This window comes from Salmo salar, chromosome ssa20, assembly GCF_905237065.1.
Source record: "Salmo salar chromosome ssa20, Ssal_v3.1, whole genome shotgun sequence".
Lineage (NCBI taxonomy): Eukaryota > Metazoa > Chordata > Actinopteri > Salmoniformes > Salmonidae > Salmo > Salmo salar.
The window spans coordinates 70,024,122-70,048,866 of NC_059461.1; positions in this window are offsets into that span (position 1 = coordinate 70,024,122).

A 24,745-nucleotide genomic window follows, 5' to 3' on the forward strand; every position below is an offset into this window, starting at 1 on the left:
GAGACAAAATGCATAAAAGATCATATCAAATGTAATATTTTATTGACGTTTTTATATAATATGATAATACTGTATGATGTGTTTTCCTTTGACTATTGAAATTGATATTAAAAGGATATATCTTAATGATATTCTCTGTCAAGCTATGTCCATGACTCTGTGCTGATGTTGTGACGTGGATAAGTCCCTAAGACCCAAGTTTCTGTCAACAGTTAGTGACTAAGTTGCTAACCCAGAGATAACCCCAGAGAAATGATGAAACTGATGCAGTAGTGAAGAAAACAGATTTGTTTTCACAATTAGCCTATGATCTGCAAAATATATTTGTCAGAAGACGGAAATAATTATTTTCTTCCAAAATCAAATGATAAACATTTGTCATTTCATCATTTCTGGTAGCTACCTTAATTTTGTATTGCATGTGAACTGACACAACCAATATAGCTATGCTGTCCACCAACGCATTCCAGTGTCTCCTGAAATACATTTAAAAGTTAACTGTTGTCCTAATTTAGCAAATCCATGTAACTCGTTTCTATGAAGAGCATCTAAAAAGGAACTCAAACTGGCTGTAATTATAACTGTTGCAACTGTGGTTGGCTTTGGGCCTTTGATAAAGACAATGGCTGCCAGCCAGGATGCCTGCAGTAGGCCTGGTGGTTCCATGGCAAATTCAGGCTACAATTAGGCTCGATTGGGTGCTTCTGAGCTGAGATTTATAGCATCAGCAACATTCCACTGCTTGGCAGCATCCTCATTCTACATGGATTTTTCTCTGCCCACCGTAGCAGGACTGCAGAATGCATTAGTGCATGATTTGTGTTATGATAGAATTTCATAGTTCTGAAACATACACTTTAAAATATATACAGTGCTAGCCAAAAGTTTGGACACACCTACTCATTCAAGGGTTTTTCTTTATTTTTACCATTTTCTACAATGTAGAATAATAGTAAAGACATCAAAACTATGAAATAACACATGTAGTAGGCAAAAAAAGTGTTAAACATATCAAAATATATTTTATATTTGAGATTCTTGAAAGCAGCCACCCTTTGCCTTTATGACAGCTTTGCACACTCTTTTTTGTGGCTTTTTTCCCCTTCTTAATGTGTTTGAGCCAATCAGTTGTGTTGTGACAAGGTAGGGGTGGTATACAGAATATAGCCCTATTTGGTAAAAGACCAAGTCCATATTATGGAAAGAACAGCTCAAATAAGCAAAGAGAAACGACAGTCCATCATTACTTTAAGTCATGAAGGTCAGTCAATACGGAAAATTTCAAGAACTTTGAAAGTTTCTTCAAGTGCAGTTGCAAAAACCATCAAGCACTATGATGAAACTGGCTCTCAGAGGACCGCCAATGGAAAGGAAGACCCAGAGTTACCTCTGCTGCAAAGAATACGTTCATTAGAGTTACCAGACTCAGAAATTGGTAATTAACTGCACCTCAGAAAGTACCTCACAGAGTTCAAGTAGCAGACACAGCTCAACATCAACTGTTCAGAGACTGCGTGAATCAGACCTTCATGGTCAAATTGCTGCAAAGAAACCACTACTAAAGGACACCAATAAGAAGAAGAGACTTGCTTAGACCAAGAAACAGGAGCAATGGACATTAGACTGGTGGAAATCTGTGATGAGTCCAAATTTGAGATTTTTGGTTCCAACTGTCGTGTCTTTGTGAAACGCTGAGTAGGTGAATGGATGATCTCCGCATGTGTGGTTCCCACTGTGATGCATTGAGGAGGAGGTGTGATGGTGTGGTGGTGCTTTGCTGGTGACACTGTCAGTGATTTATTTAGAATTCAAGGCCCACTTAACCAGCATAGCTACCACAGCATTCTGCAGCAATAGGCCGTCACATGTAGTTTGAACTTAGTGGGACTTTCATTTGTTTTTCAACAGGACAATGGCCCAACACACCTCCAGGCTGTGTAAGGGCTATTTGACGAAGAAGGAGAGTGTTGGAGTGCTGCACCAGATGACCTGGCCTCCACAATCACCAGACCTCAACCCAATTGAGAGGGTTTGGGATGAGTTGGACCGCAGAGTGAAGGAAAAGCAGCCAACAAGTGCTCAGCATATGTGGGAACTCCTTCAAGACTGTAAGAAAAGCATTCCAGGTGAAGCTGGTTGAGAGAATGCCAAGAGTGTACAAAGCTGTCATCAAGGCAAAGGTTTGCTGCTTTCAAGAATCTCAAATATAAAATAGAGTCTGATTTGTTTAACACTTTTTTAGTTACTACATGATTCCAAATGTGTTATTTCATAGTTTTGATGTCTTTACTATTATTCTACAATATAGAAAATAGTAAAAATAAAGAAAATCCCTTCAATGAGTAGGTGTATCCAAACATTTTACTGGTACTGTATATCTTTATTTTTGAGAGTTACGTTAATAAAAGCTGATGTTTATAGTTTATTAGGCTGTTAAGTGTAATTTTGTGTGGGAACATTTGTGGGCCCCCAGATTGGGGTGGAGAGGAAATGCGCTGAGAGAGTGAGGAGGGTAATTAAACAAGCAGGAGCAGTGTCTTTCCTTTCCCATAGTCATGTTTGCCAGAACAAAACCATTGCCAGATTTGCTCTGAGTAAAACATCGGAAATTATTCGAAATCCCTTATGAGAAGTATTCTGCTTTGCTGCCCTCCCCTGGGTGCCTCTGTCTGCGCCCTGTGCCTGCCTCCAAAGGGAAGGCCTAATGCTAAATCAGAATACCATTATGTTGTGTGCTCATCTGCTCCATTGTAATTGTTAAGATTGTTTTAAATAACCTTTTGAATGGAATGGATTACTGATGAGTCAGTTATTTTAAAGCTTCTCTAGTGTCCGTGAGTTATTTACTCAGAAAAATAAGAACCTAACAGAAGGTAATTGGTTGCACCAGATCTTATTTAGGGGCTTCATAGCAAAGGGGGTGAATACACAGTCACACTCCACTTTTCAGTTTGAAATGTTTTTACATTTTTTGAAACAAGTTATTTTTTTCATTTCACTTCACTAATTTGGACTAGTTTGTGTATGTCCATTACATGAAATCCAAATAAAAATCTATTTAAATTACAGGTTGTAATGCAAAAAAATGTGAAAAATACCAAGGGGGGTGAATACATTTGCAAGGCACTGTATACAATATGATTGGCCTATACAGTATATATCACACCATATACTATATCACACCCTCTCATGTATTGTTACAGTTATTCCAAATCTTAGCTATTTTTATATTTAATGAGGGAACATAAGGCAAGATCATAATAGTATTAATCATTATGTTGTGCCCCTCCGATCAGCATCAGGCTTCTTGGGGCTTTGTTCCTGTATTGAATTCTGGTTCTTAGCGATGTTGAGTCTTCTCAGGTTGGAAATCTATCCCTAGGGGTACAAGTTCTCTCATGGTCTGTCAGAGAGATGGCAGATATTAGATGACTATGTTTCTACAGTCAGTGTTATAGGCATATCATTGGCCTTAAACTGTAGTACGTGTGTAGTGTTTGTGTAAGAACTAAGAACAAAGCCAACAGTCGTGCTTCTGATGTCTTCACAATCAGAATGTTTTCTGCAACTAAGGGCTTTCACAATCCATAGCCTAAAGGAGATGAGCCATAGAAGGTATGCAGGTGCCCTAAGCACACCACTTGCATTGCACAACCCAGACTCACAGGAGCTTGCTTTTAACCACTGAAAACCACTTAATCACCAAAACTAAAATGTCAACACAATAATCTACACCAAAGGCACAAAATGTCAATAATTTATAAAAAGAATTTAAAAAGAATATAAAAAGAACAATTAACTAACAAACCATTCTCAGTAGCTTCATAACCATATCCATTGCAGATGTACAATATTTACTTTGTTATATTTGCCAATTTTAATCTGACATCTGAAAACCACATGTTACATGTCTTGTGTAACTTGGTCTTGGTACACTAAGATTCATGTCTAATCCAAATAAAATCTGATTACGAATGATGTTTCATATGATATTTTGTGACACAAAAAAACATGTGACTCACCTGTCACCTCACACATTCGTTTTGGGCCACCCTGGAACAAGAACATGTCTCAGACAGTGTTGTCATTGTTCAGCAGTGCTTTGCTGCCCTCCCCTGGTGCCTCTGTCTGTGCCCTGTGCCTGCCTCCAAAGGGAAGGCCTAATGCTAAATCAGAATACCATTATGTTGTGTGCTCAGCTGCTCCATTGTAATTGTAAGATTGTTTTAAATAACCTTTTGAATGGAATGAATTACTGATGAGTCAGTTATTTTCAAAAGAAACGGTCATTCCCTTACGTATAATGATCTATGAACTGCTCCAAATACAGGTAAATGCCACCAAATCAGAGGGGTTGGGTTAAATGCGGAGGACACATTTCAGATGAATACATTCAGTTGGACAACTGACCAGGTATACCCCTTTCCGTTTCCCTAAAGGTTATGTGTTATTGTACACTACATGACCAAAAGTATGTGGACAATTGCTCGTTGAACATCTCATTCTAAAATCATGGGCATTAATATGGAGTTGGTCCCCCCTTTGCTGCTATAACAGCCTCCACTATTCTGGGAAGGCTTTCCACTAGTTGTTGGAACATTGCTGCGTGGACTTGCTTCCATTCAGCCACAAGAGCATTTGTGAGGTCGGGCACTGATGTTGGGCAATTAGACCTGGCTCGCAGTCGGTGTTCCAATTCATCCCAAAGGTATTTGATGGGGTTGAGGTCAGGGTTCTAGACAGGCCAGTCAAGTTCTTCCACACCGATCTTGACAAACAATTTCTATATGGACCTCGCTTTGTACACAGGGGCATTGTCATGAAAACAGGAAAGGGCCTTCCCCAAACTGTTGCCACAAAGTTTGAAGCACAGAATTGTCTAGAATGTCATTGTATGCTGTAGCATTAAGATTTCCCTTCACTGGAACTAAGGGGCCTAGCCCGAACCATGAAAAACAGCCCAAACTATTATTCCTCCTCCATCAAACTTTACAGTTGGCACTATGCATTTGGGAAGGTAGCGTTCTCCTGGCATCCGTCAAACCCAGATTTGTCCATCGGACTTCCAGATGGTGAAGCTTGATTCATCACTCCAGAGAATGCATTTCGACTGCTCCAGAGTCCAATGGCAGCAAGCTTTACCCCACTCCAGCCGACGATTGGCATGGCGCATGGTGATCTTAGGCTTGTGTGCGGCGGCTCGGCCATGGAAACCCATTTCATGACGCACCTGACTAACAGTTCTTATGCTGAAGTTGCTTCCAGAGGCAGTTTGGAACTCGTTGCTACCGAGGACAGTCCGATCCTGTGAGCTTGTGTGGCCTACCACTTCGCGGCTGAGCCTTTGTTGCTCCTAGACGTTTCCACTTCACAATAACAGCGCTTACAGTTGACCTGGGCAGCTCTAGCAGGGCAGAAATTTGATGAACTGACTTGTTGGAAAGGTGTCATCCTATGACAGTGCCACGTTGAAAGTCACTGAGCTCTTCAGTAAGGCTATTCTACTGCCAGTGTTCGCCAGTAGAGATTGCATGGCTGTGTGCTTGATTTGATACACCTGTTAGCAACGGGTGTGGCTGAAATAGCCGAATCCACATACTTTTGTATATATAGTGTTTTTTGTGTGTTGTTTGTGTTAATTGGCTACTTTACCATGATATAGTCCTACAGTAGTTAGTAGATCACCAGTGAACCTCTTCATAATGTTTACATCAATGATCTAAGCTGCAGGTGTATCAGTGATACAGGATGTTTGGCGTTTACAGTAAATGTGATAAGCAAGCCTATACACTATGTGTTGGTTTCCAGACAGTGATTAAGCCTAGTCCTGGACTAAGAAGCTATCTCCACTAAAGGTGCATTTTAGTCCAAGACTATGCTTAATCTGGGACCAATATATGATAAGCCTACACAGTAATAACACCATACAGTGGCTTGGGAAAGTACTCACCCCCCTTGGCATTTTTCTTATTTTGTTGCCTTACAACCTTGAAATAAAATAGATTTTTTGGGGGGGTTTGTATCGTTTGATTTACACAACATGCCTACCACTTTGAAGATGCAAAATATATTTTTTTGTGAAACAAACAACAAATAAGACAAAAAAACTGAAAACTTGAGCGTGCATAACTATTCACCCCCCCAAAGCCAATACTTTGTAGCGACACCTTTTGCAGCAATTGCAGCTGCAAGTCTCTTGGAGTATGTCTCTATAAGCTTGGCACATCTAGCCACTGGGATTTTTGCCCATTCTTCAAGGCAAAACTACTCAAGCTCAAGTTAGATTGGTTCCGCTGGTGTACAGCAATCTTTAAGTCATACCACAGATTCTCAATTGGATTGAGGTCTGGGCTTTGACCAGGCCATTCCAAGACATTTAAATGTTTCCCCTGAAACCACTCAAGTATTGCTTTAGCAGTATGCTTAGGGTCATTATCCTGCTGGAAGGTGAACCTCTGTCCCAGTCTCAAATTTCTTGAAGACTAAAAAAAAGGTTTCCCTCAAGAATTTCCAACCATCATTCCTTCAATTCTGACCAGTTTTCCAGTCCCTGCTGATGAAAACCAAACCCACAGCATGATGCTGCCACCACTATGCTTCACTGTGGGGATGAGGTTATCGGGGTGATGAGAGTTGTTGGGTTTGCAACAGACATAGCGATTTCCTTGATGGCCAAAAAGCTCAATTTTAGCCTCATCTAACCAGAGTACCTTCTTCCATATGTTTGGGGAGTCTCCCACATGCCTTTTGGCGAACACCAAATGTGTTTGCTTATTTTTTTCTTTAAGCAATGGCTTTTTTTCTGGCCACTCTTCCGTAAAGCCCAGCTCTGTGGAGTGTACGACTTAAAGTGGTCCTATGGACAGATACTCTAATCTCCGGTGTGGAGCTTTGCAGCTCCTTCAGGGTTATCTTTGTTCTCTTTCTTGCCTCTCTGATTAATGCCCTCCCTGCCTGGTCCGTGAGTTTTGGTGGGCGGCCCTCTCTTGGCAGGTTTGTTGTGGTACCATTTTCTTTCAATTTTCTTATAATGGATTTAATGGTGCTCCGTGGAATGTTCAAAGTTTCTGATCAGAACAGGTGTATATCTACTGAGATCCTGTGACAGATCATGTGACACTTAGATTGCACACAAGTGGACTTTATTGAACTAATTATGTGACTTCTGAACTTTTGGATTCGACATTTTGAGCCTTGAGATATTAAATAAATGATAAGAAAGAAGCATAGAATCAAAGGAGAAAGAGACTGGGCCTCTGTAGAAAGACAGATAGCTGTGGAATGTGTTGGAATGGGTTGGGGGAAGGGAGTAGAGCAACGGTTGAGATAGGGGAGACAGATGGACATCTGTGGACTACGGGAAGGTACGGTTGAGGTCAGGAGGTGAGGTCAGTTCCCCTTAAGGGAGTAATCAGGGTTTAGTATCTGGTTTCCTTCTTCCTGTTGAGCACAAGATGTAAGGATTGGAGAGAAGGGGGAGTGTCTTAAGTGGGATATAAATATCTGGATGGGACAAATGTTGGGTTGTCTGATTACAGCTGTACAGAACCTTTGGGAATAATTCAACTTGATTAAAGCTTCTCTAGTGTCCGTGAGTTATTTACTCAAAATAAGAACCTAACAGAACATAATTGGTTGCACCAGATCATATTTAGGGGCTTCATAGCAAAGGGGATGAATACACATGCACGCTCCACTTTTCAGTTTGAAATGTTTTTGAATTTTTTTGAAACAAGTTATTTTTTTCATTTCACTTCACTAATTTGGACTATTTTGTGTATGTCCATTACATGAAACCCAAACAAAAAGCAATATTTTTTTTAAATACCAAGGGGGTGAATACATTTGCAAGACACTGTATACAATATGATTGGCCTATACCGTATATATCACACCATATACAATATCACACCCTCTCATGTATTGTTACAGTTATTCCAAATAGTTTACACACTAAAACTGTCGCATGAGGCACAATGACCCAAACCTTTGTTGGAATCGGCTAAACTTTGATCATTGAGATAGTAAATGAATGATAGGAAATGAGAAGAGACTGGGTTTTATGTCTCTGAGGAAAGACAGATGGACATCTGTGTATTAGATGAAAGAGGGGTTGAGGTCAGGAGGTGAGGACAGATTCTCTTAAGAGAATAATAAATGTTTGGAATCCTGTTACCCTCTTAATTAGCTTCCTGTAGAGCCATAAAATGTAAGGATTGGAGAGAAAGAGGAGTGTCTTAAGTGGGATGTATATAACTGTGATGTGAGAAATGTTTTGCTGTCTGATTACAGCTGTACAGAACCTTTGGGAAGAATTAAACTTGGTTAAAGCTTCTCTAGTGTCCGTGGGTTATTTACTCTGAAAAATAAGAACCTAACAGATGGCGCTGTGAGCAGGCTTCACCACGATTTATAGTCAAGCCATGGAGTCCAGATTAGTGGAGCAGAGCTGGCAACAAACAAAAGGTAGGCTAAGTTCCTATATCTGTTTCCACTCATTTTGACATCTTGGGGAGATGAGAATTGTTGGCTGAACTAACTATGGGATACGGACCTGGAGAGCCTAACTTTAATTCTATAGGCCCATTGTGTAACGACCGGTCGTAGCTTTATAGTAAATGGTAAGGCCCGGAAGGTAAACTCATACAGGCTGGTACCTGTAGGGTAAGTCCTAGGGGGTAACTCCCTGGTAGGTTGGTTCCTGCTAGTACTATAAAGTCAATAGTTAATCCTAGTGGATTAATACCTGTGATTACTATTAATATAGGGTGAGTCCCAGAAGGTAAGCTCGCGCAGGCTGGAACCTGCGAAGGGTGAGTCCTAGGGGGTAAATACCAGCAGGGTTGGTTCCCTGCATAGCTATAACAGGGTGAGAGCCTAGTTGTATTGGCCATAAAAGTGTGAATGGAAGGTTAGTTGTGTGCCCTGTTGGGGTGGTGAACCATGGCAGATTATGTGGAAATAGGAAGACAAATGTAAATCATTTTGGTGATGTGTTATCAATAATAGGGATATTGGAGGAGATATGGCACAAAGACATTAAGAAATCCGTATTCTCCAGTAATAGATTCGCAGACGTTTATGGTATCGGTTTTAATACAAGGTATTAAGTGCCGTGTCCAATTAATTATTATCCGGGGAAGTGTGTAGTGCTATCTTAGAAAATAGTTAATAATAGAATGTGTGTATAATCGACGGGAGTTAAGGAAACTAAGATATCCTGAACACCGTCGGGAGTGTTTAGGGAATAATAACTATAGATAGGGCGACAAACAGACCCGTTTCTCCCTGTAATATAGAGATAGCGGAATTTAATAAAGCCATGGAGGCGCTAAAAAAAGTGCACGAGCATTCTACCAATTCAGCTGGAATATTAAACATTTCTAATGAAGAATGATCAACTTCATTGGGAATTAAATAGAAGGGGGGTTTCAGCATAAAATTCATGAGAAACACCATTCTCTATCCAAATTGTATCATTACTTTAGGAGATTATTATTATTTCTATAGGGAGTTAGAAAGAGTTGTAATTCTAAATTGTTTTTTTTTATTGATCACGTGTTTGAAAGGGGTAAATGACCAGTTCCCTGAGGTCCTGGTTTTTGGGGTACTTATACAGTGGTACTGTGTTCAGGCTGCATATAGAAAGGAAAATATATGTTAATAAGGGATGACAGTAACTTCAAATGGACTGTGATATATGTATTGCTATCTTCATGATCTGGTAACTCTTCCTAGAGGTCGCCAGTAGAATAAGGGAGTATTGACTAATTTAGAAAATGTTTTTAGCAGTAACGTTATGTTATGCTATTTGACATTTGTCTTAGAGATGTTATTAAGAAAAGGTTTATGTCATAATTCGTCATATAGTCAATGTTCGTCTAGTTTCCTGAAACAGAAATGTAATGAACTTAACTGTTGTTATGATCTGTGTTTTTTTGAGGTTATCATGGAAGGTGACATCAGATCGTGTTTCAATGCATGGTAGAAATAATTTGACAGTGTGTGTCAACCTCAATACGCCCTGATAAATATTTAAACAGAAAATGCATTGAAATACTGATCTTTCTTTACCAGGCCACTCATGACAGAAAAACAGGGACAAAGGGGGGGCTGTAATGAGAAGAGTTATGACCAGCAATAAAAGGGTGTTTATAAATGTGTGTTCTAACAGGGATGATCTGTGCTAAGTTGGCAAACTGGAATTTGAGCCCTAGACTCAAAGTAAGAACTGAGGTCAGTCATTCTAAATTCGGTTTGGATAATTTATAAAAATGTGTTCGTTGTGATTGGGATACAGCGAGAGAGAATTGCTAAAGGACGATGAGGGGTGGGTGCGCTGCTAACATTTATGTGGCCGAGAGAGTTTCCAGAAACGTATCTCTAAGTGTCATTGTGAAGGGATGTAGTTTGTTAGGGGGAATCATTGGATGACAGTTTAAGACAACCATGAAAGTTTTTTTTGTTTTACCCTGTTTTCAGAGTTTTTATGTTACATCGCATCAATGAGTGGTGCTAAGTTATTAAACATGTACTTTGTTTCTCTTTTCTTTTCAAGTCAATATGTTTTTAGGTTTCATGGAACATGAGGGTGTTCATTGTTCCAGAGGAGGAGTTGAGAATGTGTTAGTATGTTTGTAAATGTAGAAAATGCATTAGGAGTATAGTGTGTTATGGGTTAGATGAAATGATAGAGGAGTATCATTCCCAGAGACTGTATATTGGTACAGGAGGTAGCTCATAGAAGGAGAGCAGCTAACTGTACACAATATGGGGATTTAATTGAACGTTACACATACACAGATCATGGTGAAAGTAGCAGAGATATTGTTGTCATTTTAGACACTATTGTCAACTTTCAGTAATGAGTTTGTCACAGAAGGCATAACACTTGAAAGAATAGCAACTGATCCCTGTATACAGGAGGCCACATCGCCAGAAGGAAAGTTTGCTGTGATAATAGCATCACATCTCCTGCAGAGTGTGATTAAGAAACATGTGACTCAAAGTTTTGTACGGTTGGATACTCTTCCAATGCCACTAATCTCTCCCCCATTTCTGACAGCTAGTAAACATTTGACATACCTCCCAGTAGACTGGTACCGAACCACGGTAAATGGTAAGTGTCAGAAGGTGGCTGCTTATCAACTGTTGGGGCCCAAAGTCTACACTGTAACAAAGGTGTTTACAAACGGGTGGGGGGTAGATCGGCCTTGGGGGGAGAGATGTGTACCTAACTTGAGCACAGGGATGTATTATCCACAGGTACCAACTGTAGCAGAATACAGGAGGTCAGTGGAGATGTTGGTGGCTAGAGACCAAGGGACAAACTGGGAAACAGGTAGGGGGTATCTGAAAGTTCAGTCCTAGACTTATCAGTAAAACACAAAGACAATAGGAGAGCAGGAGATACATTCCGAGCAATAGCTAGTCTCACAGCAGTTGCTGTAGGGACAGTAACAGAAGGAGCAGTACTAGTAGCGTAGAATGCTATATTGATAGCATGGAATTGGACTACTGCGCAAATGAGAGGTATTGTGAGACTATAGTCATGGGCCATGTTGGAAGTAGCAATGGTTATTTTTGTAGCATTGTTGGGATATTAGTTTATGATGACTTATGTCACATGGATTGGTTATTGGTAACTGGGGGACCAATGGGAGGACAGGCGATGCGGTTATTCACATATCACAAATTATGTTGTCAGGAAATAACCCATGTGTTGCTGTGTGTATATCAAATCAAATCAAAGTTTATTTGTCAAGTGCGCCGAATACAACATGTTTAGACCTTACAGTGAAATGCTTACTTACAGGCTCTAACCAATAGTGCAAAAAAGGTGTTAGGTGAACAATAGGTAAGTAAAGAAATAAAACAACAGTAAAAAGACAGGCTATATACAGTAGTGAGGCTATAAAAGGAGGTTAGTCAGGCTGATTGAGGTAGTATGTACATGTAGATATGGTTAAAGTTACTATGCATTTATGATGAACAGAGAGTAGCAGCAGCATAAAAAGAGGGTTGGGGGGGCACACAATGCAGATAGTCCAGGAATCCATTTGAATAGCTGTTCAGGAGTCTTATGGCTTGGGGGTAAAAACTGTTGAGAAGCCTTTTTGTCCTAGACTTGGCACTCTGGTACCGCTTGCCATGCGGTAGTAGAGAGAAAGTACTAGTAGCGTAGAATGCTATATTGATAGCATGGAATTGGATTACTGTGCAAATGAGGGGAACCAAGATAGAACCAAGGGCACAGGCTGAATTCTGGAGATTGAGTGTACATCAAGAGACACCAGGCGGGCTTGTTGGAACAGCATTGATTTAAGAAACACACTACTCCGTACAGTACCTGTAGTGGTTAAGATCGTCATGTCTCTCCTTGGGGGGTGCATAGTTTTCACGTGAAGTGAGGTCCAACTGCATAATGGGTGAGTGAAGACACCATTACACAGGAAGTGGAGCGAGAGAGAGACTAGATTCCACTGTAAGACATACAGATGGGTTGGGTCTGGGAACTACTATTAACATCATAGTTGGTTTGGGGTTTAGCTGCTTTATGGGTTAATGCATCATATGATAGAGGATAGAGGGGTAATTGTACTGTGAACAAAATGTTGAAGGCATTGATGTAAAAGCAGATACAGTGCTAAGTTCCCTCACGAGGATGGAACGTGGATTAGGGATACACACTTGCATATCAGGTGTTCGTGCCTATCTGGTGAAATGGAGACTATGGGGAACAAAGTGAAAATGACATGACTTGGGATCACTTCTCGGAACCTGGGGCCTAAAGGGGAAGACTGGGTGAAAGTATGAGGAAGCTTTTTAGAGCTTTCATTTTTGTGGAACCCAGCAGGAAATTATCCTGGAGGCATAGTCAGGTGAAGAGAGAGTGGGGATTGTCATGGTTTCAGACTTTGGTTTTCATGCATATATAAATATGCATAGCTTATCACATTGTTAATAATGTTATGTTTTAGTTTTTTTGCTTTCCAAGTTTTGTGCTCTCACGCTCTTAGAAACAGAAGGGGAAAGTGGAGAAACTAAAAGCTGCTCCATCTGCCATTGAAGGAGACGGCAGATTCAGCTGGAATGGCATTTTTTTGTGTGATCATAGTTTGGAGGCCATAAGTCTCTGAATTTGTACACCTTGCGGTGAATGTTTGTTCATTTGATTGTTTCTTTAATTCATGTTTTATTATTGTTTATCCATTTAAGTAATTTCCAAGTTTATGTAAAGTGAACATTAGGACGCTATTGTTCAAGAGGAAGGACTGTTGGAATCGGCTAAACTTTGATCATTGAGATAGTAAATGAATAATATGCAATTAAGAGACTGGGTTTTATGTCTCTGAGGAAAGACAGATGGACATCTGTGTATTAGATGAAAGAGGGGTTGAGGTCAGGAGGTGAGGACAGATTCTCTTAAGAGAGTAATAAATGTTTGGAATTGTCACGCCCGGGCCATAGAGGTTTATGGTCTATTTTGGTTAGGCCAGGTTGTGACTAGGGTGGGCATTCTATGTACTTTTTTCTATGTTTTTGTATTTCTTTGTTTTGGCCTGGTATGGTTCTCAATCAGGGACAGCTGTACATCGTTGTCGCTGACTGGGAGCCATACTTAGGCAGCCTGTTTTCCTTTGGGGTCTTGTGGGTAGTTGTTTTCTGTCTTGTGTGTTCACCTGGCAGAACTGTTGACTTTCATTTTCTTTAAAGTGTCATTAAAGTTAATATGAGCACTTACCATGCTGCATCTTGGTCCCCTCTGTCAGACGATTGTTACAGGAATCCTGTTACCCTCTTTATTAGCTTCCTGTAGAGCCATAAAATGTAAGGATTGGAGAGAAAGAAGTGTCTTAAGTGGGATCTATATAACTGTGATGTGAGAAATGTTTTGCTGTCTGATTACAGCTGTACAGAACCTTTGGGAGGAATTAAACTTGGTTAAAGCTTCACTAGTGTCCATGGGTTATTTACTCAGAAAAATAAGAACCTAACACCTTTAACTCATTTCACTAGGCAGGTAGCCTAGTGGTTAGAGCGTTGGACCAGTAACTGAAAGGTTGCATGATTGAATCACCGAGCTGACAAGGTAAAAATCTGTCGTTCTGCCTCTGAACAAGGACACTGTTCCTAGGCCGTCATTGAAAATAAGAATGTTCTTAACTTGCCTAGTGAAATAAAGGTAAAATAAAAGAACATTGTAGAACCAAATCCGCAATACTACTGGCACATGTTTTGCTTTACTCAGATTGCAATTCTATAACAAACATTTGGCAAAACACAACACACAACTCTCTACCTTTGGCAGAACCTTCACAACTAAAATGTCTTGTGTGCAAATGAAAAGCAACACTGTTCAACAAGCTAAGCTCAATTACCAATTGATCACTTGTTCTTTTCATATGTGCAAACTGTCACGATTCTCTAAAGCTGAACCCAGAAGCAGACCAGGACAAGGTGAGTAAAATGAAGGTGAGTATTTATGTACAGACTCGAGGTGAAAATAGAATAATCCTGGAGACGGAGCGGCAGCGGAGGTGAGTTGATGAGAGTGAATAGGCAGATCCAATGATGTCACTGAAACCACCGACGACCAGGCAAGGGGGGTGAATGTTCCGGGAGAATGACTGTAGACAGAGTAAAAGGGAGTGAGTAACCGGCAAAAAGTACAGAACAACAAAACCAACTCTGGAAACATGAGGCTGACACAACATACTGTTCATTGCTAACGATCCAGCAGGGAACGGATGTCAGGTCAGAGCTTATGAAGTGGAGAGGTGATGATCAGGACCAGGTGTGCAGATGGCTGATGCGATGCAGCTGCGGGTAATCGAGAGATCACCCGCCGAGCTTCGTCGCCCGGCAACCAGACAGGGTGTGTTCAGAAACCTCAGGAATCAACTCCAAAACAGAAAACAGGCAGCTCAAGCAGAAAACAGACTCAGGAAGCGGGATTCATGACACAAACAATAATTGTGTAAATGTTCACTTTGCAATCAAGAGTCTTTGGTATTGATAAAAAGGCCACTGTGTTTGGAGAACAATGGAATACAACTTGGTGGAGGTGGAGGTAGACCAAGAACAAGGAGAGTAATCTGTGATGAAATTCAGGCGACTATACTGGACCATGTGGTCAAATATGGCTTGACCTTTAGAAAGGCTGGGCAGAGAGTGTTGCCCAATCTGAGCCACTTCACAGTAGCATCCATCAGCCGGACGTTCCAAAATGAGAATAGGTACGTACTGCAGACATTGGACCTATCTGCTGCTTTTACTACTTGACAGTAGTATTTAATTATATATGAAAAAAATGTAACCTTTATTTAACTAGGCAGGTGGGTTAAGGACAAATCCTTATTTACAATGATAGCCTACCAGGGAACAGTGGGCTAACTGCCTTGTTCAGAACAACAGATTTTTACCTAGTCAGCTCGGGGATTCAATCCAGCAACCTTTCGGTTACTGGCCCAACACTCTAACCACTAGGCTACCTGCTGCCCCAACATAAAGCCACCCCAACATAAAGCACTGTAGATTCCAATACATACTGTAAGGAGAAACAAAGTCAATTTTTCATGTATTACTGTATGTATGAATTTGGGAGGTAAACTACTTTGCAACATGTTTATCTTGTATACTGTATTACTGCAGTAATACAGTATACAGTACTGCATGCTATTTTGTTTTTGTAGAACTGAAAGACGACCACCACGTGGAGGTAGAACGCCTCTATTTACAGACGAACAGGAGGCTGCCATTGTGCAAATGGTAGTTGAAAATAATGCCATAAGACTGCGGGAAATCCAACAACTGATTATTGAAAGCCCTGCCATCTTCCTTAACATCAGAGTGAGCTTATTAACCATAGACTGCATCTTTAAGAAACACAATCTCCGGATGAATCAAATCTACAGAGTCCCATTTGAAAGGATAAACGGTATGAAGGAATATGTTCAAGTAAGCAATGCAGAAGTATCACACTGTTGAAACATTAAAGACTCGTTGATGTTGCTGGAAATACCACCCAGTAACAACTGTCCCAGCTACATTATGCACTGCTGCCAGCTAGTAGAAAGAAATATAAAATGAATGGTTATCATGTGGACTAGACTAGTAGACTACATAATAAGCATAGTATGCTAGTAACGACATAATAAGATAACTGTTCTACATAAACCTCTACTATACCTGAGTGTTCTAAAACACTCAACACTTAAAAATATGCGAAAATACTGGACAGACTTTTAATACAGTAAAAGCTCCTCCCACACCCCAGACCGTGTGGACTGGCACCCTCATACCTCACTGACCTCCTACACACCCCTACACTCCACATTATAGATAGATTACACACCCCTACACTCCACATTATATATAGATTGCACACCCCTACACTCCACATTATAGATAGATTACACACCTCTACACTCCACATTATAGATAGATTGCACACCCCTACACTCCACATTATATATAGATTGCACACCCCTACACTCCACATTATAGATAGATTACACACCCCTACACTCCACATTATAGATAGATTACACACCCCTACACTCCACATTATAGATAGATTACACACCCCTACACTCCACAAGTGGCACCTTAATTGGGGAGGATGGGCTCATAGTGATGGCTGAAATGGAATGGTATCGAACTCATCAAAGACATGGTTTCAATGTGTTTGATGCCATTTACTCCATTCCAGACATTATTATGAGTCGTTCTCCCCTCAGCAGCCTTCTGTGCTACACTCCCACTCGTTCACTGCTGCACTCCTCTGACACTGGCCTCCTCACCATCTAACATTACTATGTTAGATGGTGAGTGATGTTCCTGAACCTCTGTGATGTTCCTGAACCGGTCGTTGTGTATGACTGTAGTTCATGACACTCTGTTATATCATTGAACTGAACAAGCAACACATGCAGAGCTGATGCAGATTTGATCCCTAAACCACACAATACACAGACTCCAGTCTTTGAGACCCTGTGGGGCTGGGCACCCTGATCAGTGGTGTATGTATTAGTTGGACACCATAGCAAAACGTTTAGAAACGGAAACCATTTGAAATGAAAAGTTTCTATTGGACAAGTTAAGATACATTCTGCCCTGTTTTGTTCCGTTTGCTTCTGTTTACTTCTGTTTAGTTTCTAGTGAATACACCCCTGTCATGTGGTGTCGGTAGCAGGGCACCATGGTTCAAGTTGTGATGCAGTGGGGAAATCAGATCATGCTCTGTGCTGAAACAACGGCAGATTGATGCTTTAGAATGTCACATGGAGCCGTATTCACAAAGTATCTCAGAGCAGGAGTGCTAATCTATGACCAGTTTTGGCTTTTAAATTATAATGAATAATAGTGGGGAGCTGATCCTAGATCAGCAGTCATACTCAGAGATGCTTTGTGAATAGAGCCCTGGGCTCTGATCACCATGGCTACATAAACCAGCTTCCTGTTCATACAGCACAGAGAGACAGCAGAGCAGAGTATTCATTCACAACACAGCAGAGAGAGAGACCAGACACACACAAACCCTGGAATAGAATAGATCTGGGAGAGAAGAGGCCTCCAACAGATTGCTTTTAATCTAATTTGATTTGTGCAACATTGAGGATGGCACACCTTCCATTTAGAGAACCAGGCGCTGCTAATCACTGTCATCAGACTGAACTAGTGCGGACTGATACACTTACTATCTACTGGACTACTTAAAGAGCAACTCAACTGGAGTACTTTGGTTCTACTCACTACGATTTACAGAACCTCAAACAAGATAGATGTTGATGTGAAATGTAGGACTTGTTTGCAAAGGAACCACTCTAATGCTCTGCCTGCTAAAATCTCAGATAGTCTCCTGGAGAGAATGAGTATGAAACCTCAGAATTTGAGAAGAAGACTAGCCAGACATCCTGTCCTTTCCTCTCCACTCCATGTACACCAAAGACAGTGAAAGTGGAGTCCAAGTGTTTGCCATTCCTGCAGAACTAAACATGTCTCCAGCAGAGTCCAGTGGTCAGTCTGTTGCTGTTCAGTCCTTCTCCAATGTGCAGTTCATTGCTAGTCAGTCTATGGCTGTTCAGTCTGTGGATGGTCAGTCTCTCTCCACTGGGCAACAGTATATGCTTGTTCCTTTTCTGTCCAGTCCGCCTATTGCTGGTCAGTTTGAGCCTGCTCTCCTGTCAATCTCCTTCTCTGGCTCCGGGTTCCAGGTCACATACCAGTTGGGTGTGGCCCAGAGCATGTTGGACCGGGCCCTGTGGGTGCTACAAGCGGCCCCAAATGTCATGGGGGCATCGTCGAGTCCCTAGTAGCTGCTGCCCTGGTCTGTAGATCCAGTCTGGGTGAGAAGGTTTATTTGGTACATTACACTGGTGATGATGTTTTAATGTTGGATGAAGGTACATGTAATGAGAGATGCAGGGGGTAGAGGGGCCTATTGCAAGTGTAGCCTACATCTGTGCCATACTGACTGTGTGCCATGCTAACTCTGTCTGTGCCTGTGTCTCTCTGTGTGTGCCATGCTAACTCTGTCTGTGCCTGTGGCTGACTGTGTGTGCCATGCTAACTCTGTCTGTGCCTGTGGCTGACTGTGTGTACCATGCTAACTCTGTCTGTGCCTGTGGCTGACTGTGTGTGCCATGCTAACTCTGTCTGTGCCTGTGGCTGACTGTGTGTGCCATGCTAACTCTGTCTGTGCCTGTGGCTGACTGTGTCATGCAGACATGGTGCGTGAAGAGATGCTGAGGTTGGAGCGGCTGATCAGGGAGCGTGTCCTGGGGCTGCTGCATCCGGCGGGGAACATGTCTGTGTGGATAGAACGTCTGCTGTGCTGCTCTGTAGGATAATAATAATTGTAATATACTTTCAGTTAATACACACACTCAAACACCTTTACACCTGTATCCAAGACACACTCCAATCAGGCTATCAGCAAACGTTTTATGATTTAGTTTCAGCCCTGAACTAGCACACCTGATTCAAGTAGTCAGGGGCTTAATTCATTTGTTGACAAGTTGGATCAGGTGTGCTAGCTCTGGAATTGTTCAAATACATGGAACTGCTGGGGTCCCTGAGGAGGGGTTTGAAAACAACTGCTATAAAGGTGTGTGTGTGTGTGTGTGTGTGTGTGTGTGTGTGTGTGTGTGTGCGTGCGTGCGTGCGTGCGTGCGTGCGTGCGTGCGTGCGTGCGTGCGTCTGTGTGTGTAACCACAGTCTTACGTGGACGGTGGTTTGTCCAGTATCCAGTCGACCCGCTCCTATCCCTCTGTCCACACCCTCACTGTGTCGCCATTCGCTGGCGAGCAGACATCTGCCCACCAGATTTATGTATTCCGGGGGTTTTTGGGGCACTGTTCTATGTTAGTGTATTTCTATGTTCTGTCTAGTCTTTTGTATTTCTATGTTTTGTTAATTGGGGTTGGACTCTCAATTGGAGGCAGGTGTTTTCTAGTTGCCTCTGATTGAGAGTCCTATATATAGGTATGTGTTTGTTGAGTGCTTTGTGGGAGATTGTTATGTGTATAGCCTTGTGCCTTACAAGCCTGTGAAGAGTCGTTGTGGTTTCTTTGTGTACGTGTTTATTTTGGTTCTCCTTCTTGTCGGATTATAATAAAGAAGATGAGTGCACATTTCCCCGCTGCATTTTGGTCTATATCCGACGACAGCCGTTACAGAATCTCCCACCAACCAAGGATCAAGCAGCGGGGTAAGGAGCAACGGGAGAATAATATGGACTATCGGGAAAAGTGGACGTGGGAGGAGATTATGGCCGGAGAAGGTCCATGGAGAAAGTGGAGCGAAGACCGGGAACGCTACAGGGGAACACGACTGGCGTTTAAGCCGGAGAGGCACCCCCAATAAAAAAAATTTGGGGGGCACATGAGTAGTTTGGCTGGGCCAGGCAGTAGACCTAAGCCAGCTCCCCGTGCTTTTTATGGGAAGCGTTTGGAGTGGAGAGCGCTGAGGTATGTAGAAGTGCGCACGATCTCGCCCATACGCACGCACAGTCCGGTGCGAGTGATCCCAGCCCCTCGCAAGTGCCGTGCTAGAGTGGGCATCCAGCCTGGTAGGAGGATGCCTGCGCAGCGCATCTGGTCACCGGTGCGCCTCCTAGGTCCAGGCTACCCTACGCCCGCTCCACGCACGGCAACCATCAGACCCCTGCACAGCCCAGTTCGCTCTGTACCAGCACTCCGCTCGTACAGGGCTACTAGTTCCATCCAGCCAGGACGGGTTGTGCAGGTGGTGCGATCGAGACCGCCAGTACTTCTCCACGGCCCGGTATATCCAGTACCAGTACCACGCACCAGGCCTCCAATACGTCAACCCAGTCCAACACAGCCCGTTCCTGCTCCCCGCACTAGCCATGAGGTGCGTGTTCCCAAACTGGCACTTCCAGTACCAGCACCACGCATCAGGCTTCCAGTGCGTAATACCAGTTCCACTCGGCTGGTTCCTGCTTCCCGCACTAGCCCTGAGGTGCGTGTCCCCAGGCTGGTACCTCCACTACCAGTCCCATGCATCAGGCTTCCAGTGCGTCAGCCCAGCCTCGAGTGTCCGGAAACAGTGCCCTGTCCAGAGTGTCCGGAGACGGTGCCCCGTCCAGAGTATTCGGCAACAGTGCCCCATCCAGAGTATCCGACAACAGTACCCCATCATGAGTATCCGGTAAGAGTGTTAAGCCCGGAATCGAGTGAGACGGCCTACAGTTCGGAACCAAAGGAGACAGCCCACTGTGCAGAACCGAGTGAGACGGCCTACAGTTCGGAACCAAGGGAGACGGCCCACTGTGCAGAACCGAGTGAGACGGCCCACAGTTCGGAGAGGGGTGAATGGGTCTACAGTCCGGAACCGAGTGAGTCTGCCTGCGATCCGGAACCGAGTGAGTCTGCCTGCGGTCCGGAACCGAGCGAGTCTGACTATAACTCCGAACCGAGTGAGTCTGCCTACGGCCTGGAACCAAGCGAGTATGCCTACAGTCTGGGTGGCTGTAGACCAGAACCTGAGCCACCTCCAGTATAGGTGGGTTGGGGAGGGGGGGTGTAGCACAGGTGCCGTCGTTAACGGCAGCCACCCTCCCTTCCCTCCCTTTAGTTTAGGGGATTTATGTTTGTTTTGGGGTGTTTTGTTTTTGTGTGAGGTGCATCCGGGGTCTGCACCTTGGGGGGGGGGGGGTACTGTCACGTCCTGACCAGGGTTATTTGTTATTGTAGTTTGGTCAGGATGTGGCAGAGGGTATTTGTTTTATGTGGTTCGGGGTGGTGGTTTGTTTAGTAGGATATTTGATTTATGTATTCCGGGGGTTTTTGGGCACTGTTCTATGTTAGTGTATTTCTATGTTCTGTCTAGTCTTTTGTATTTCTATGTTTTGTTATTCAGGGTTGGACTCTCAATTGGAGGCAGGTGTTTTCTAGTTGCCTCTGATTGAGTCCTATATATAGGTGTGTTTGTTGAGTGCTTTGTGGGAGATTGTTCTGTGTATAGCCTTGTGCCTTACCAGCCTGTGAATAGTCGTTGTGTTTTCTTTGTGTACGTGTTTATTTTGGTTCTCCTTCTTATCCGACTATAATAAAGAATATGAGTGCACATTTCCCCGCTGCATTTTGGTCTGTATCCGACGACAGCCGTTACACTCGGCCATCACAGGCTAGCTATTCAGACACCCACCAACTTCGAGGCTCACTCAACTCAGAATTACTATTAGAAAAATTGGATTACCTTTGCTGTTCTTCGTCAGAATGCACTCCCAGGACTTCTACTTCAACAACAAATGTTGTTTTGGTTCCAAATAATCCATAGTTATATCCAAATACCTCCGTTTTGTTCGTGCGTTCAGGTCACTATCCAAAGGGTGACGCGCGAGCGCATTTCGTGACAAAAAAATTCAAAATGTTCCTTTACCGTACTTCGACGCATGTCAAACGCTGTTTAAAATAAATGTTATGCTATTTTTCACATAAAATAGCGATAATATTCCAACCAGACAACGTTGTATTCATTCAAAGAGGGAAAGAAAAAAAATGGCGAGGTCTCGTGAAGCGCATCTCCAGTCTCTCTGTCACCAGGCAGTCCACTGACAAACTCTGCGTCTGTTATCTGCCAAGAGACAGGAGATGCGTCAATCTGGTTTCTGAAGGCTTTAGAGAGCCAATGGAAGCCTTAGAAAGTGTCACGTAACAGCACAGATACTGTAATTTCGATAGAGATGCAACAGAAGGACTACAAATTGTCAGACAGGCCACTTCCTGCTTGGAATCTTCTCAGGTTTTTGCCTGCCATATGAGTTCTGTTATACTCACAAACACCATTCAAACAGTTTTAGAAACATTAGTGTTTCTATCCAAATCTACTAATAATATGCATATTCTCGTTTCTGGGCAAGAGTAGTAACCAGTTTAAATCGGTTACGTTTTTTATCCGGCCGTGAAAATACTGCCCCCTTTCCCAGACAGGTTAAAGATAGCCATCTAAATATAGGCATATTAGTCTCCGTTTCAGCACCAATTGGTAGATTTAAAAATACTCTCATATTGTAGATTATTTAGGGTTAGGAAAGTATTTATGAATCATAAACAAAATGGTTTGGAGAGCCTTTACTCACAAAATAAAGAAAATGGTGGTTTGATTCATTCTGAAAATTGGCACATTCAGTTCTTTAACCCATAGTAATGTTGAAAGATTAGTGTACATAGAATTATAATAGGGAGAATGGTGTACAATAGTAGGCTATACCCTCGTCTATCGCCTGCACTAACCATGGAACTGTGTGATGACACAGCCAATTATTGCACCATGCGTCGGGTTCAAACTGTTATGGCGTGGTTTGTGCTCTGCTCCATTACGATTTAATTAGCCTACATGTCTTTTTTTATATTACCAACTGTTACTAACAATCTTCAGCAACAACCACATGGCCATGACGGCGTGTAAGGAAGAAGCAAATGCAGGTAAACACATTTTTTTTAATTTAATGTAATGATAATGTAGGCTATACCAACTGAAGGGAAATAACAGGGTAACAGTATTTAACATGCAAGTTAAAAGGCTGTACAATTTAAATTCTGCATAATGGCACAGCATTTCATAATCTTTACTGTGAGAAAGTTGATATGTTGAAATTCTTCAGTTTGCTGCAATATGACTGATTTCACATTTGTCTCCAGCAATTATAAGGTAAAATATATATAAATATATATAAAGTGTCATTTATATTCCGAATTCCCTTATCCAAATCGATTACTCATTTACCTAGCTCTTATCAATAACTCTTAATAAGCTGTAAATTACAGTACATGGAGAATGTCATTATTTCTATTGGGAAAAATAAAGTAGATGCTTTTTCAACTTGAAGCCGGTAGGTTCGCTAGACCTTTTTCATGGTTTCCTCGCGCGTAAAGGTGGTGGAATTATTAGGGAATCAAATCAAAGTTTATTTGTCACGTGCGCCAAATACAACAGGTTTAGACCTTACAGTAAAATGCTTACAATTAAGTCAAGGTCAGAAGACACCTCCGCCAGCACACCTTCATTTCTTAGAGCTCCACCCAAAATGAATAGCAGGTGAATAGCACACTTTTCTCATGCTTAAGTTCAAGGTCAGAATATGTGTAGAGAGAAAAGTGCATAAAAATGTAATTACATTCCATTTGCATGCGGTTAACTTCTCCAGGGCCAGTGGGACGATTTCGTCCCACCTACGTAACAGCCAGTGGAATCCCGTGGCGCGTTATTCAAATACCTTAGAAATGCTATTACTTCAATTTCTCAAACATATGACTATTTTACACCATTTTAAAGACAAGACTCTCGTTAATCTAACCACACTGTCCGATTTCAAAAAGGCTTTACAACGAAAGCAAAACATTAGATTATGTCAGCAGAGTACCCAGCCAGAAATAATCAGACACCCATTTTTCAAGCTAGCATAGAATGTCACATAAACCCAAATCACAGCTAAATGCAGCACTAACCTTTGATGATCTTCATCAGATGACAATCTTAGGACATTATGTTATACAATACATGCATGTTTTGTTCAATCAAGTTCATATTTATATCAAAAACCAGCTTTTTACATTAGCATGTGACGTTCAGAACTCACACCCCCTCAAACTTCCGGTGAATTTACTAAATTACTCACGATAAACGTTCACAAAAAACGTAACAATTATTTTAAGAATTATAGATACAGAACTCCTCTATGCACTCGCTATGTCCGATTTTAAAATAGCTTTTCGGTGAAAGCACATTTTGCAATATTCTAAGTAGATAGCCCGGCATCACAGGGCTAGCTATTTAGACACCCAGCAAGTTTAGCCCTCACCAAAGTCAGATTTACTATAAGAAAAATGTTATTACCTTTGCTGTTCTTCGTCAGAATGCACTCCCAGGACTTCTACTTCAATAAAAAATGTTGGTTTGGTCCCAAATAATCCATAGTTATATCCAAATAGCGGCGTTTTGTTTGTGCGTTCAAGACACTATCCGAAAGGGTAAATAAGGGTTACGCGCCCGACGCGTTTCATGACAAAAAAATTCTAAATATTCCATTACTGTACTTCGAAGCATGTCAACCGCTGTTTAAAATCAATTTTTATGCCATTTTTCTCGTAAAAAAGCGATAATATTCCGACCGGGAATCTGTGTTTTAGTACAAAGAGAGAGAAACTAAAAATGTGGTGTCGCCCCGTGCACGCGCCTCAGCTCATTGTCCTCTGATAGACCACTTAACCAAAGG